Raw genomic sequence first — 13,330 nt, 5'->3', positions numbered from 1 at the left:
TATCTCCGAGACCGCCTTCTGCCGCAGATTCCCTCCCATAGACCGGTACGCTCCCACAGAGTGGGTCTCCTCAGGGTGCCGTCGGCCAAGCAATGTCGGCTGGCGACCCCCAGGGGGAGGGCCTTCTCTGTGGGTGCCCCTGCCCTCTGGAACGAACTACCCCCTGAGATTCGGACGATTCCGGATCTCCTTACCTTCCATCGCGCCCTCAAGACTTGGCTTTTCCAGCAAGCGGACCTGGCCTAGGGAGGATTTTATATTGGGTTCATTTTAAGGAATTTGTAAACAACACAACTCTAAAATTTGGTTTAATTCGGTTTTATAGGGGGGGATTGTATATACACCTTTGTTTTAAATATATGTTGTGAGCCGCCCTGAGTCCCGTCCGGGAGAAGGGCGGGATATAAATTAAATAAAATAAAAAATAAAAATAAAAAAATAAATTCTGTCCTGAATACTCATCCCAGTACCATAAATTCATAATATACATATCCTGTTCTTGATGATTAAGCTTCTTCAAACATAGACAGAACAAAATAAATACTAGAGTTATTTGGGGCGAGAGGTGGGATTTACATGAAGTGGAGTCAAAGGTTCTCCGCACATGGTCATGACACCTTATCTTTTCCAGTGTCTGCGAAATGGGTGTCTTAACTCTAGAAAATGAAGCCAGGGCCTCTGGCAAGCAAGCATGCCCCCTTCTTACCCGTTCGTAATATTTTTGCAGTGTCAAAAGGTTGAGTGAAGGGGACTGAAAATTCTGGCAGGGAGGATGGGTAGCAAAGCTTGGAAATTGCAAAACAGCCTCTCCCTCTCCTTCCCTCCTTCCCTCTTCCCTCCTTCCCTCCTTCCTTCCTTCCTTCCTTCCTTCCCTCTTTCTTTCTTTTTCTTTCTTTCTTTCTTTCTTTCTTTCCTTCCTTTCTTTCTTTCTTCCCTCACTCTTTCTTCCTCCCTCCCTCCCTCCCTCCCTTCCCTTCCTCCTTTTTCCTCTCTCTCCCCCTCTCCCTCTCTTCCTCCCTCCCTCTCCCTCTGTGTTTGTGTGTGTGTGTGTGTGTGTGTGTTTGTGTCTCTCTCTGTGTCTGTCTGTTTGTTTCCCTTGGTTCAATCCCCAGAACTGGAGAATAGCCAGAGTAGCAACAGGGAATATCAGTGGGTTTAGAAAGATAATGCAAATTAGAGAGCAATCAGTTTGAGAACCGTGTTGACAGGATGGCACAGCAAGCAGGAATTAATTGAGGGGTGGAAAAAAGAAGAAGAAAGGCAAATAGCCTGGACTTAACCAGGGTGGGGAACTTCACAGATCCAGAGGTGAAATCCAAAAGGACATTTGGGGTGGGCTTGGAAACAAAACGATAGAGACACCTTCAAGTGTGTCAGCAGAAAAGCATCTCCAAATACCTGTTGGCTAATCTCATAGCTTAGTAGGCCCATCAGTCTGGTCTTCTTTTTCCATCTTCCCTGTTAATGTTGCCTCAAGGCTGCCAAGACTGATTTTCAAAGCATGATATGTTTGGGAGACGTGGATGGGGGTACAACAGAGCACGAGAACGTGGCATCGTATCTCCCTTCCTTGCATCCCAGATGTAATGGTATGTGTGAATGAGCTTGGGAGACGGGAGGAAGAGCTGTAGCCTGACAACAGTATGATAGGAGACGTCTGAGTCTGAGGGAAGGTGGGGGTGGGGGTGGAAATGGAGAAAGTGTCTCAGAAGGGACTCTCTCTCTAGTTTTGGAGAGAGTAAAAGTAAGGGAGGAAAGCTTTCCCATTTGCAAGACCGACATTAGCTCTTCAAGACAGGAAGCACCAAGTGCTAACACTATTTTTATTGCAAGGCTTAAAAAAAGGTAAATGTTTCCCCTGCCAATCATGTCCAACTCTAGGAGGCGGTGCTCATCTCTGTTTCCTAGCTGAGGGAACCAACGTTGTTCAGAGATGCTTCCATGGTCATTTTGAACTGTTAGGTTGGCAGGAGCTGAGGTGAGGACAGGAGCTCACCTGGTCACTTGGCTCTTGTGTCTTGAACCTGGCCTGCTGGCTTTCCAGCCGACAAGCCCGGCATTTTAACCGCTGGACCACTGTGCAACACTGTGGCCTAGAAACATTAAATATGACTAAATAAAATAAATAATAAATACAATTCAGCATCCCTTTGACACCTCTCCAGTCTGTAGAATCAGCTAGTAAGGCTCTCTTTGTAAGGCAATAATTACTCTGCCTCCAAAAAGCTTTGTTGCGACAATTTGTTGAGGTTTCAGTGCTTCATTGTATCAGTTTGAATTGGCACAAATCCCAATCCCCAGCATGAGACCTTCTGATCCAAGTTAAAATGGGTTTTTGAACAAAATTAACCCAATAGAATCAGTGATTGAAATCAAATCATTTGGAATGTTGAAGTCAGTTCAATCGGATGGATCAGATAGATTCAATTTATCAAGCTGCCTTATTGGATCAGGTCAGGCTTAGTAATGAGGTCTAGGAGGATGTGCAGCCCTGAAGCTAATTCTTCAACCTGTGCAGAGATGAATTGGGCCTCTCCTGCTTATTAGATGCGACTTTAAATAAATTGTTATCTTATGTGGCGTTTACATCTCAATCACGTTCCGCATGGTTCACTTGTTGACCGTCTATGATGAGAGATAACGTATGTCTTTAATGTTTTTAATAATGTCTTTTACATCTGCTTAGATTGTGTTATTCTCTAGTCCACATATGAAAGCTTTTAGACCCCAGGTGGTCTAAAAGAAGTGGCTGAAACAAACAAAAACAATAAATTAGTGAAGTGACAAAATCTGTGAGGGAATTGAACAATGTTCCATTTAAAAAGTGCAACATTGTCCAGAATTTGGACATCTACTGACCAAGCCTGTGTGTATTGCCTGAGGTCATCTTGAAACAGCACCAACACATCAATAACATCACTAGATGTACCAACTCGATGGCTGTAATTTGCAACTGAAGATCAACAGAACTTCAAAACGAAAAGTGCTCCCTTGAGTTTTGGTCTTCATCTCCCTCGTAACAAATCTGGAAAACAAGGAAGGCTATTAAGTAGACATTAACCCTGCTCTTCTCTTTCATCTGGCTTTTGTTCCAATCTTGCTTGGAAAGAGAATCAGTCTCCTTGAATGAAGAGGTCAATGGGTCTTTCGAGATGGGCTGGGTGCTTGTCTTCCTTTCCAGACTAGCCAACATCTCAGATGTATCCGTGTGACAAGGTCCAGGCCCCCAGGCCCCAAGAGGTGATTACACGTCAGATTGAAGAGTCTTTGGAAACGGAGGCCTCTGCAGTTATGAGTTGTGGATGGTTGATCTGGCAATGTTGGCATCTGTTTAACTTTAGGTGGTGTTTGAATGGCTTCCACCCCCCTAGCTTCCTGTCGTTCAGTTTGACTCCTTAATTACTGTAATTAGGAACACTGTCAAAATCTGGGTGGTGGCAAGATGACTTTGCGAGTGGCAGATGGATGCATCCCGCTCACCCAACACATTAGGAGGTCACTATCTGTCACCAAGGCATCGGATGTGCCTGAAGTGGCTCTCTGGTTTAATTTGATTTGAATATAGAAACTGGGAATCCTCAGCAAGCAAAACAGGCCTGTCTGGGAAGTTTAGATTGGAATTCAGACTTGGGTTTTATTCCTGTTAAGATGGACATTGAGCTTTGCGGTCTTCAATTTCATAATTCACATTTTGGCACCCTTAATCCCACAGAGGTTTAGATTCCCAAGGATTTCTAGGAAGCCTGGACTGCTGATATGCCAAAAGGGAGCACGTATGAATGTATAAATAATAACTTCTTTCATTTCCTTCCCTTCTTCCTTTTGTCTGAAGAGTTGAAATCTTTAGCTGAATTGACCCCACAATTTCCCTCAGGAGCTTTCTGGGGCACCTTTCTCCTCCATCTTAGAGAAGGGAAGATGGAATGAGGTTGAGAAGCAGTTGAGACCTGAGGTGGTTTATTTGCTTTTGGCTCACATATTTAGTGAACCCAATCAATTGTCGTTTATTCGATACACAAAGGTCCAACAAATAATGCCTTAGTGCAAACAAAATCAATAGCTTGCTTGAAGCATTGAACGTGGTCCAATTTTCAGCTGGCTACTCTGTTGGTCCTCTTCATTTTTTTCCCATGCTGCTCAGTTCTTTGTTACAGTTTCTTTTTTTCCTTTCTTTTTCTCATGTGGAAAAGTAAAATCCCCAAATCTGTATTTGGAGAACAGGACAGGGATCCTAATATGTTTTACATCGAGATATAAAACTGGAAGGAAAACCTCCTATAAATGGCGAGAACCAACCCCCAACAGAAGGCAAATCTCTCCTATTTCTTCTTCTCTTTTCTCCTGGTCTCCAATCCCACCATCCCCCATCATCATCATAAGAGATGGTTTGAGGAAACCACCTAATCCCATAAGGGATTTGTATTGTGCTCTATTTGGGGTGAACTTGTGAGGATCAGTACACTTTTAGTGCGATGGTGCGGAGCTTTGCTTCCCTAAATAGCTTAAGTCTGAGAATGGCTGAAAGGAATTTTGAACAGTATGACAGAAAGGGGAAATAATTGTATTCAAGGATTAATCATATTGAGTGTCTTTAAGTGCTTTAATTGTTATCCTCCTGATCTCGTCACTTCTCTATCATAGGCTCATCTCCACTGAGAAGTGGAACTCAAGGCTTGAGGTGATGGCATTCTTTAGAAATGTTCCTGGTGTTTTGAGTGAAGTTGTTGAGATAGACACTGGGGGTTAGAGAGAGACATTATGTCAACAGAGCTGAGCTGTGGCTGCCTCTGTGATCTTGAAGAGCATCCATTGACTCAGAAGGATGGAGGGAAAAGATTTGAGATTTAAATCCTGGACTACACACACACACACACACACACACACACACACACACACACACAGAGAGAGAGAGAGAGAGAGAGAGAGAGAGAGAGAAACACATACACTTTGATGGCAATGAACAGCAATAGGCTTTTTGTTTGTACTTGGCTTCATTCTAGTATGCAATAAAGCATCTATTCTATGTATCTGATTTATGCAAACCTCACTCTCTTCTAGCATTGATATTGATGAGATTACCTAGTTGGGTAATGAAACAAACAACCAAGCTCAGAGAGCAACAGGGACCCCACAGTCCTCCTCCTCCTTGCAAACCCCACACTCTTCTAGCATTGATAAGGTCATCCAGTTGGGTAATGAAACAAACAACCAAGCTCAGAGAGTACCAAGATTTATCTCTATAAGTCTTCTACAGAATAAGATACAGTAAGCCCCCCCCCCCATGGCATTCAGAATCTGGAAAAACTCAGCCTACCTTATTTCCTCCATCTGCTTCTCATTTTCTCCCCCTCATCAACCCAAACATTTCTATAGGGAATGTCCTATTTCCTATCCATAGGAGATGCCACAGGCATTATGAATCCTGCTGATGCTGTTCTTCAAACCTTGATCCATCAAGAAATGCTCTGCATAAACTAACTTTGGCCACAGCTCAGAGCATGCCAGGAGATGTTTGATCGTTGCTGGGGCCACTGGTGAGAAGAAATTAGTGCTGGGCCACAGTGATTCATGGGTCTTAGTGGAGCATGTAATTAAATGGGAGCTGTCTCTCTTCCCAGCACTATTGATGGAGGATGCTGCAGCTTTCACAGCTCAACCTTATCCTTCCTTGATGTTTTCCATGTGGCATGTCAGCACCAGACAAGGCCTGTCAAACATCACCTTGAAGCTAAGACATGTGCTACGTGCTCATCAATCCAAGTATCTAACATGTCAGAAAACTCTCTCTAATCTGTCTCTCTGTGGTTGTCATTCATGTTTATACATTAATTCTTTGCAGGATGCTACAGAGGTAGGCTAGGAAGAATCTGCCTGCTGAATTTGCTCCTCATTTGATTATATGATTATATACCGAGGTCTGATTTATGTTTTGCTTGATGCCTTGCTTTGTGTGAATGGCTCATGGGAGAAATAACAGCCTGGGATGAGGGATATAATGTCATGCCTCTCACCCAATGCCACGCATTCAGTGAAGCCACTTTAAAGTCCCCTTTTTTGTGTATGAACATGGGAAAGCTATCAAAGCTATCAGGTGAATTGAACCTTGTTAACTGTTGCTTGTCATTTTTAGGTCACTTGTCTTTTGGGGAGCTGATTCACTCAGTGAAGCATCATAGCTGAGGATAATCAAGGTAACATTATCTGATCAATATGTCCTAAATTATGCCTTGTTTGTAAAGACACACGAGTGCAAATGTGTGGACGCGCTCTTGTTGATTAATAAAGATCTCAGTCATGCATAACTATCAGGGTTACATGTATCTGAGTTAAATTGCTATCTGGTATTCTGGTTGTGCTTTGATCTTGTTGCATGAATCACAGATCAGAACAGCTGGTTTAAATCTGAAGTACACTCCAGTCCCCACTGTTTCCAAGCTGAATGTGCTCTGGGCTCAGGAATAAGGGCAAATTTCAATGGATGCTACCAAATTTGGATTTGATGCTTCTCCTGAAGTGAGCCAGACTTGTCTCTTGGAGGTTCACAGTGGCCTCCCCAGGGTTGAACATTTTAGAACCCTGAGGAGCACTAGGCACTGGGAACAATAGTTTATCTCGATCCTAATCATGATCTTGGAGATAAATCCTGACTAGTTTAGAAGTTTTAAAGTATAGAGGAAGTTCTTTATGATGTTCTGAAGAAGTTTTGACTCCTCAGTGCTTTCTGGATGTATTGAGCTCATATCTTCTGGCTATCCTTCCCACCATGTTACTAATCTGGCCAAGATTTCTGAGAATTATCTAAACACTTCAGGGAGGGATCAATTTGAAGATGGTGACTAGAGTTGAGGATTGCTCAATGTGGACCTAATTCAACCATTCAGAGTATGAAGGATTCCCGGTCACAGGTAGAAGAACCAATCATAGAATGTGGCATTGCAACTTATTACTAAACAGACAAAGAGCTGCAATCATACCAGTAGAATCATAGAATCCTAGGGCTTGAAAAGAGGTCTTGGAGGTCTTCTAGTCCAACCCCCTGCCCAGGCAGGAGTCTTATACCAACCCGGACAAAAAATTGTCCAATATTTTTTTGAAAGCCTCCAGTGATGGAGCATCCACAGATCCAGGAAGAAAATCTTCCACTGATTAATTGTTCTCACTGTCAAGAAATTCCTCCTTATTTCAGGTAGGATCTCCCTTTGATGAGCTTCCACCCATTGCTTCTTGTCCTGCCCTTGTGTGCTTTGGAGAATAAATCAGTTCTTCTTCCTGTAATAGTCCTTCAAATTTTAGAAGATGTTATCATGTCTCTCCCTAAACCTTCTAAAAAAAAAAGAGAGACACCAAAGTGAACAGAGACCAAACAACACATCTGGAATGACTTACTTCAACTGGGTTTAATTTTGGACCATATATTTAAAGTGCTAACATGTTATCATAAACCCCTTCCCCCCCAAATAACATTCCATGCCCTGGCCAACATAGACCTCAGTACCAATAATAAATGTGTTAACCAGGCTTAGGCATTGCTCCCTTGGCTTTGGAGAAAGCAGGTGGATCTATCAAGGTGGGAACGGAGGAACCAACAGCACCATTTGTTGTGATATCCAGCATTTTCTCTCGCAGCTCTTTCAGGCAAGAGGTGACGTCATGTTTTGAGGCAACCATGCTCTAAACCTGACGTCAACAAGAGTGGTAGTAGCTATGGGTTGTGAGGGAGGGCCGCCATCTTGCTTCGGGATGCTTTATCATCAGGGCTCTTCAGAGGCTTGTTTTGTTCAGCTTCTAGGAAATGGCTTGAGGTAGTGTGAACACGGCTTAGTATTTGTGGGTCAATGCTGAAATGGTAACGTTAAGCTTTAAGATGGCATGGGGGGAGGGGTTTGGGAGAGGGAAACCCATGTTGATGTGACATCCAAAGTGCATGGAAATCCGCTGGGATCCAGAGTGCATCAAACAATATTAGCCTTCTCCAACAAAAGGTACAAAAATAAATATCAACTCAGCTTCCACTGCAGGGTGCCCCTCAGTGGATTTTCTCCATAGTGTTAGTCACTCAATCACTAGATTCCTGAATCATGGTTCATAATGGCAGGTTAAAATCTTTTACCTCAGGTCTCTATGGGTTATTGGCAGAAGGCTATAGACCAGTATTTCTCAACTTGACAACTTGAAGAAGTATGGACTTCAACCCCCAGAATTCCCCAGCCAGCAAAACTTTGCTGGCTGGGGAATTCTGGGTGGGTTGAAGACTGCATCTCTTCACATTGCAAAGATTGAGAAACAGTGATCAATAGACCGCTTACATTATCAACAGCAAGGATAGTTTATCTTTAGCATAGAATATCTGCCTACCAATTCCTTGCTTCTTCTGAATTGCCTCAGATTAATCATAATTTGTGTGACCCGCTGTTTTTCAGGAATTCTTCTATCTCCCTTCCCATTTTATCTACAATCCTGTTTTTTTTCTTCCTTTCAATCATGTCTGATTCTCAGAGACTGCCTGGACAAGTCCTTGAAGTTTCCTTGGCAAGTGGTTTGCCGTTGTCTCCTTCCTAGGGCTGAGAGAACGGGACTGGCTCAGAGTCACCCAGCTGGCTTCATGCTTAAAGCCAGACTAGAACTCATTGTCTCCCAGTTACTAGTCTGATGCTTTCACCACCTTGCCAAACAGACTCTAAATTCTATTTTACACAGGCAAAATGGGAAGGAAAGACAGGAACTCCCATACCTATAATCATTTGAAGTTATACATAATCATAATCCACTCACAAATCAACTCTCTAAATGTGCAAAATACAATGGACATTCTTTAAAGAAGCAATCAAAACAATTATTTTCAAAGGCCTGATCTAGGTTGGCTTTCATCCTTTGTTAAGAGCAAGGGGTGCCTGAAAGTACTGTTCAATGCAGAATATGTATAGCAAAATTTAGAGTTGATCAACTTTTTTTAGCCTCAAGATCAAAATCCCTTCCTTCCTTCCTTCCTTCCTTCCTTCCTTCCTTCCTTCCTTCCTTCCTTCCTTCCTTCCTTCCTTCCTTCCTTCCTTCCTTCCTTCCTTGTTGTCTGAAGGCATCCACCCTCCTCTCCCATGTTCCCATTGCATGATCTCGGGCTTGAATGACTTGTAAGCAGAAACAACAATAATCGGGGACACCAGAGGGCTTAGATAAGGGAAATGGAGCATGGTTTTGAGCGTGGACATTCACCAGGGCTTTCTTTGAAAACATCTTTGTATCAAGCCCCATCACAGAGAAAGTGTCTTGTTCCACCAAATGGAACCAGCGACAAGGAAAATGGAACAAGGCTCAGATTTCCACAGATGAATGGGATGATTGAAACCTCCAGGCCCCTGTGCTCAAAGAAACATCTTCACGGATTGGCCAATGTTGCATTCAGAAGGAATGACAAGATTCAGAGTCTCAAATGGGGACGTGAGCAAATACTGGGCTAACTTGACGTTTCACTATAGTGCAAATTGCATTACTGGGGAGCAAATAATGAACTCATGGGGAAAAAAAAATCTGGCATTTTCTGCTAGGGAAGTGTGATAGTACAGATACACAGATGCACAAAGTCAATTATTAGAAAGGACGAGAATTAAAAAGGGGATAAAATTAAGGATGGCTTCGTAAAAAAGATTACAAAAAGAGGCTAGCAAACAAGGCAGTGACATGCTGGGTGGCCCAAATCCTGTGCTTGCAAGTATTCCCATTGGGTTCCATGGGATTCGTGCCCTAGCAGATAGGTTCAGGACCGTAGCCTTAATCTAACAATGAAAAATACCAATGCACCAATACTTTTCAACAACAACAAAAATGGGGAGAGGGGGAAAAAGAGAGAGGAGGGTATCTGTCACAATGTTCACTCATACTCGGAGACACATACAAATTTTGATCAAGTTCTTACTGACTGCAAAGGGTTAGGGAAGGGACCCAGGTTTTGGTGGACCATGAATGTTGAAGACATGTAAAGTTTCCCCCTCTTCTGCTTAGTTGTGTCTGTGGTTTGTTGGGGCACCTGGGAGGAGCGCTGGAACCTGGTGGTAGACGGCAGGGACGTGGAAGAAGCATTGGACAAGTAGACATCTTCTTGGAAGTAAGACAGGGGACTACAGGCTGAAGATACTTTTTGGCAGGTGCTGGTCATGGTGGGAAGAAGGAGGATCACCACCTGCGTCTGGTATCTCTAAGTGACACTTGTTGAAGTTCTGTAGGGAAGAAGGAGCAGAGATTTGAATTGGGTCAGAGAGTTGTTGCAAGCTCGTTTCAGACAGGGAAAGAGGCCACCGTATGAGAGTAGCCTTACTATCATGTGAAATCCATGGGATGGAGGTGTCTTCTCCCAAAACTGTCCAATCTTGGCAACTTTAAGACCTATGGACTTCAACTCCCAGAATTCTCCAGCCAGTATCGCTGGCTGGGGAATTCTGGGAGTTGAAGTCCACAGGTCTTAAAGTTGCAAGGATTGTTCACCTCTGCTATACACTGTAAAACATGACAGATATGCACAAGCAGACTTACAATCATTCTTTTAGCAACCGTTTGAAGTTATAACGGCCCTGAAAATAGTGACTTTTGACCACTGCTTTCACTTATGAATGTTGCGGTTTCCCCACGGTCACAGGAACCAAATTTGAGCGCTTGGCAACCCGCATGTACTGTATTTACGACAATACAGTATATTCTCTTCCCTTCTCTGAATTAAGGCATCAAATAGATGTGTTCTGCCTGTGGAAGGCAACTATCTTTTTGTGTGGTTGTTAAAAAAAAATCTCCTAAAATACAGGTAGTCCAAAACTTACAACAGTTCATTTAGTGACCATTCAAAGTTACAATGGCACTGAAAAAAGTAACTTAGGACCGTTTTTCACACGACCGTCGCAGCACCCCCGTGGTCACAGGATCAAAATTTGGACACTTGGCAGCTGACTCACATTTATGACTGCTGAAGTGTCCCAGGGTCATGTGATCCCCTTTTGTGACCATCTGACAAGCAAAGTCAATGGGCAATCCAGATTCACTCAACTATGTTACTTAACAAACACAATGATTTACTTACCAAGGTCATAAAATGATGTTTCACTGAACAACAGAAATGTTGAGCTCCATTGTGGTCATGAATTGAGGACTACCTGTAAAGACTGAGCTAAAAGCAAATTTACTTCTGAGGCAGCACCTCGTTTTTTCTACCCTTAGGAGTAGGAAAGAAGTTACTCACCTCCAACTGAAATGCTTAAGTCCTTGAATATTCACAGTGCTGCAGTGTAAGACCTAAAGACAATTTGCTACGCTGGTCATTGATCCTAGACAACTTAAGTCTCCTCAGTGGCACCAGAGTGTCAGTGAACTTTTGCTCTCCCAAATGAGGGCACACTTCATGTTTTCAATCTGGGTAATTTTATAACATCTCCTTTATTAACAAGTCTCTCTTTTTTCTCCACCTTTGCAAATGACTCTTCAGATCTATCAAGTAATTTGAAGGCGGGAGCTGACTTGGCAAGGGATAATTTAGGAGACAATTTCAGAAGTCACTTGGATACTAGACAGAACTCAGAAGGAATGTATTAGACCAGGGGTTCCCAACCCCCGGTCCGTGGACTGGTACCGGGCTGTGGCATGCCAGCAACCAGTCCGCACAAACAAGCAAAGGTCCATCCATGGGATGCAGGTAGCACACAAAACCACGCACTCTCCAGTCCATGGCAAAACCTCTCTCCACGGAACCGGTCCCTGGTGCCCAAAAGTTGGGGACCTTTGTATTAGACAGCCTCCATTAAAGTTACTTTCTAAAGGGACCTCCTTGTCCATTTTCCCAATGTAAGCAGGAACATTTGGGCCAACAGACCACGGACATTCATGGAGATCAAGAACATCCTTTTCTCTCCAGATCTATTTAAAATTAGTGTTTCTCAACCTTGGCAACTTTAAGATGGATGGACTTCGACTCCCAGAATTCCCTAGCTAGTATGATGGGAATCAAAGTCGACTCATCTTAAAGTTGCCAAAGTTGGGAAATGCTGATCTAAACAGATTAAATAGACCTGGGGAGAACAGCATGGATGTTGGCTGGGGAATTCTGGGAGTTGAAGTCCACTTAAAGTTGCCAAGGTTGAGAAACACTGGTTTAAGCAGACCCTCCACAATTCTGCCAAATGAAGGCAGCACAGGTTAGGATTGGATAATAAGTTCAGTGAAGGGAGGAGAGAAACATTATCTACAAATGCTTTGTTGCAAGAACTTGAGGTTGAAGGATTCTCTTTACCCCTGAAGAAGTAAAAATGTGTCTATCAAGACTTACATTTTCAGGTTTCTAGTCTCCTTCTAAAATTTACTTGAAATATCTACCAAATATACAATCCATTCCTTGAAATATCTACCAAATATACAATCCAGTGCTACAACCTCTACATTGATTCCCATTAGTGTCTAGCTCACAAAATGTTGTTGATCCTATTCACAAAGTATGCTCATTGACGTAAACCCTCAATTAGGCTGTAGTGGAAATACAAACAGGGGTTAATTGATCTACTCCATTAATTCCCCCAGGGGGTAGCTTTTAGCTGAGAGCAGATATTAAACCAGCTCTGTTCCCTCAGCCCTAGTGTGGGGACACCAAGCCTATCAATTGTTCAATTGTGCAGCAGGCAAATTTGTTGAGATTAAAAAGCCGCATGATTCATGGAGAAATGGTAATAGGAAGTTCCTGGAAAAACAGATGGGGACTCAGGGTTCCAAAATGGGGATTTTTCCTAACCAGTTAATGGGACTGATTGTTGCTGGAACCATACTAGGGTTAGTGTCATTGGACTGAGATAAACAAGTTGTGAGAATACTGTAATACACTGAATTATAATGCAGCAAGGAGGACTGGATCCACACACACACGAAACCACAAAGGAACCCAATTAAAAGTTAATATTAACCAATTTTAGCATATTGTGCAAAGCTGGCTGCTTAACCTGAACTGGTTAACCTTGTTGGCTGAACATCACACCTATCACTGCATTCTGAACATTGTAGAAGTTTCCCTCAAAGGCTTTGCCTACCATTAAAATCTTCAATTCTTTTTTCCTTGGTGGGAAAACCTGGAGGAACAGCGAAAAGAATAGAAAACCCCCGGAGAACTGCCTACATGTATTGCCCAGTTCCAAACTAAATGTTTTAGGATGATTTTTTTTTTGAGGAGGGTGATTTAAAAAAATGCAACACAAAGTCCACCCTCTGAGAAATAAAATGCCATTCTTGATTTATTGATGGTCATGCTAAGCCAAGCGAATGCAGGAACTCGTTGGGGCTTTTGAGAGAGAGAGAGAGAGAGAGAGAGAGA

At 42.9% G+C, this 13,330-nt stretch overlaps 1 protein-coding gene across 1 annotated transcript in view; it reads right to left on the bottom strand.

Moving 5' to 3' along the window:
• NECTIN1 (nectin cell adhesion molecule 1) overlaps positions 1-13,330 on the bottom strand; it is a 113,489-nt gene that overhangs the window by 33,355 nt on the left and 66,804 nt on the right. The gene's annotated exons all lie outside the window — the stretch shown is intronic.

Source organism: Protobothrops mucrosquamatus, unplaced genomic scaffold (assembly GCF_001527695.2).
Source record: "Protobothrops mucrosquamatus isolate PMUCROS unplaced genomic scaffold, P.Mucros_1.0 scaffold169, whole genome shotgun sequence".
In the NCBI taxonomy this organism is placed as follows: Eukaryota; Metazoa; Chordata; class Lepidosauria; order Squamata; family Viperidae; genus Protobothrops; species Protobothrops mucrosquamatus.
The sequence above is the reverse complement of the archived record's forward strand: the minus strand, read 5'-3'. Positions and strand labels throughout refer to the sequence as shown.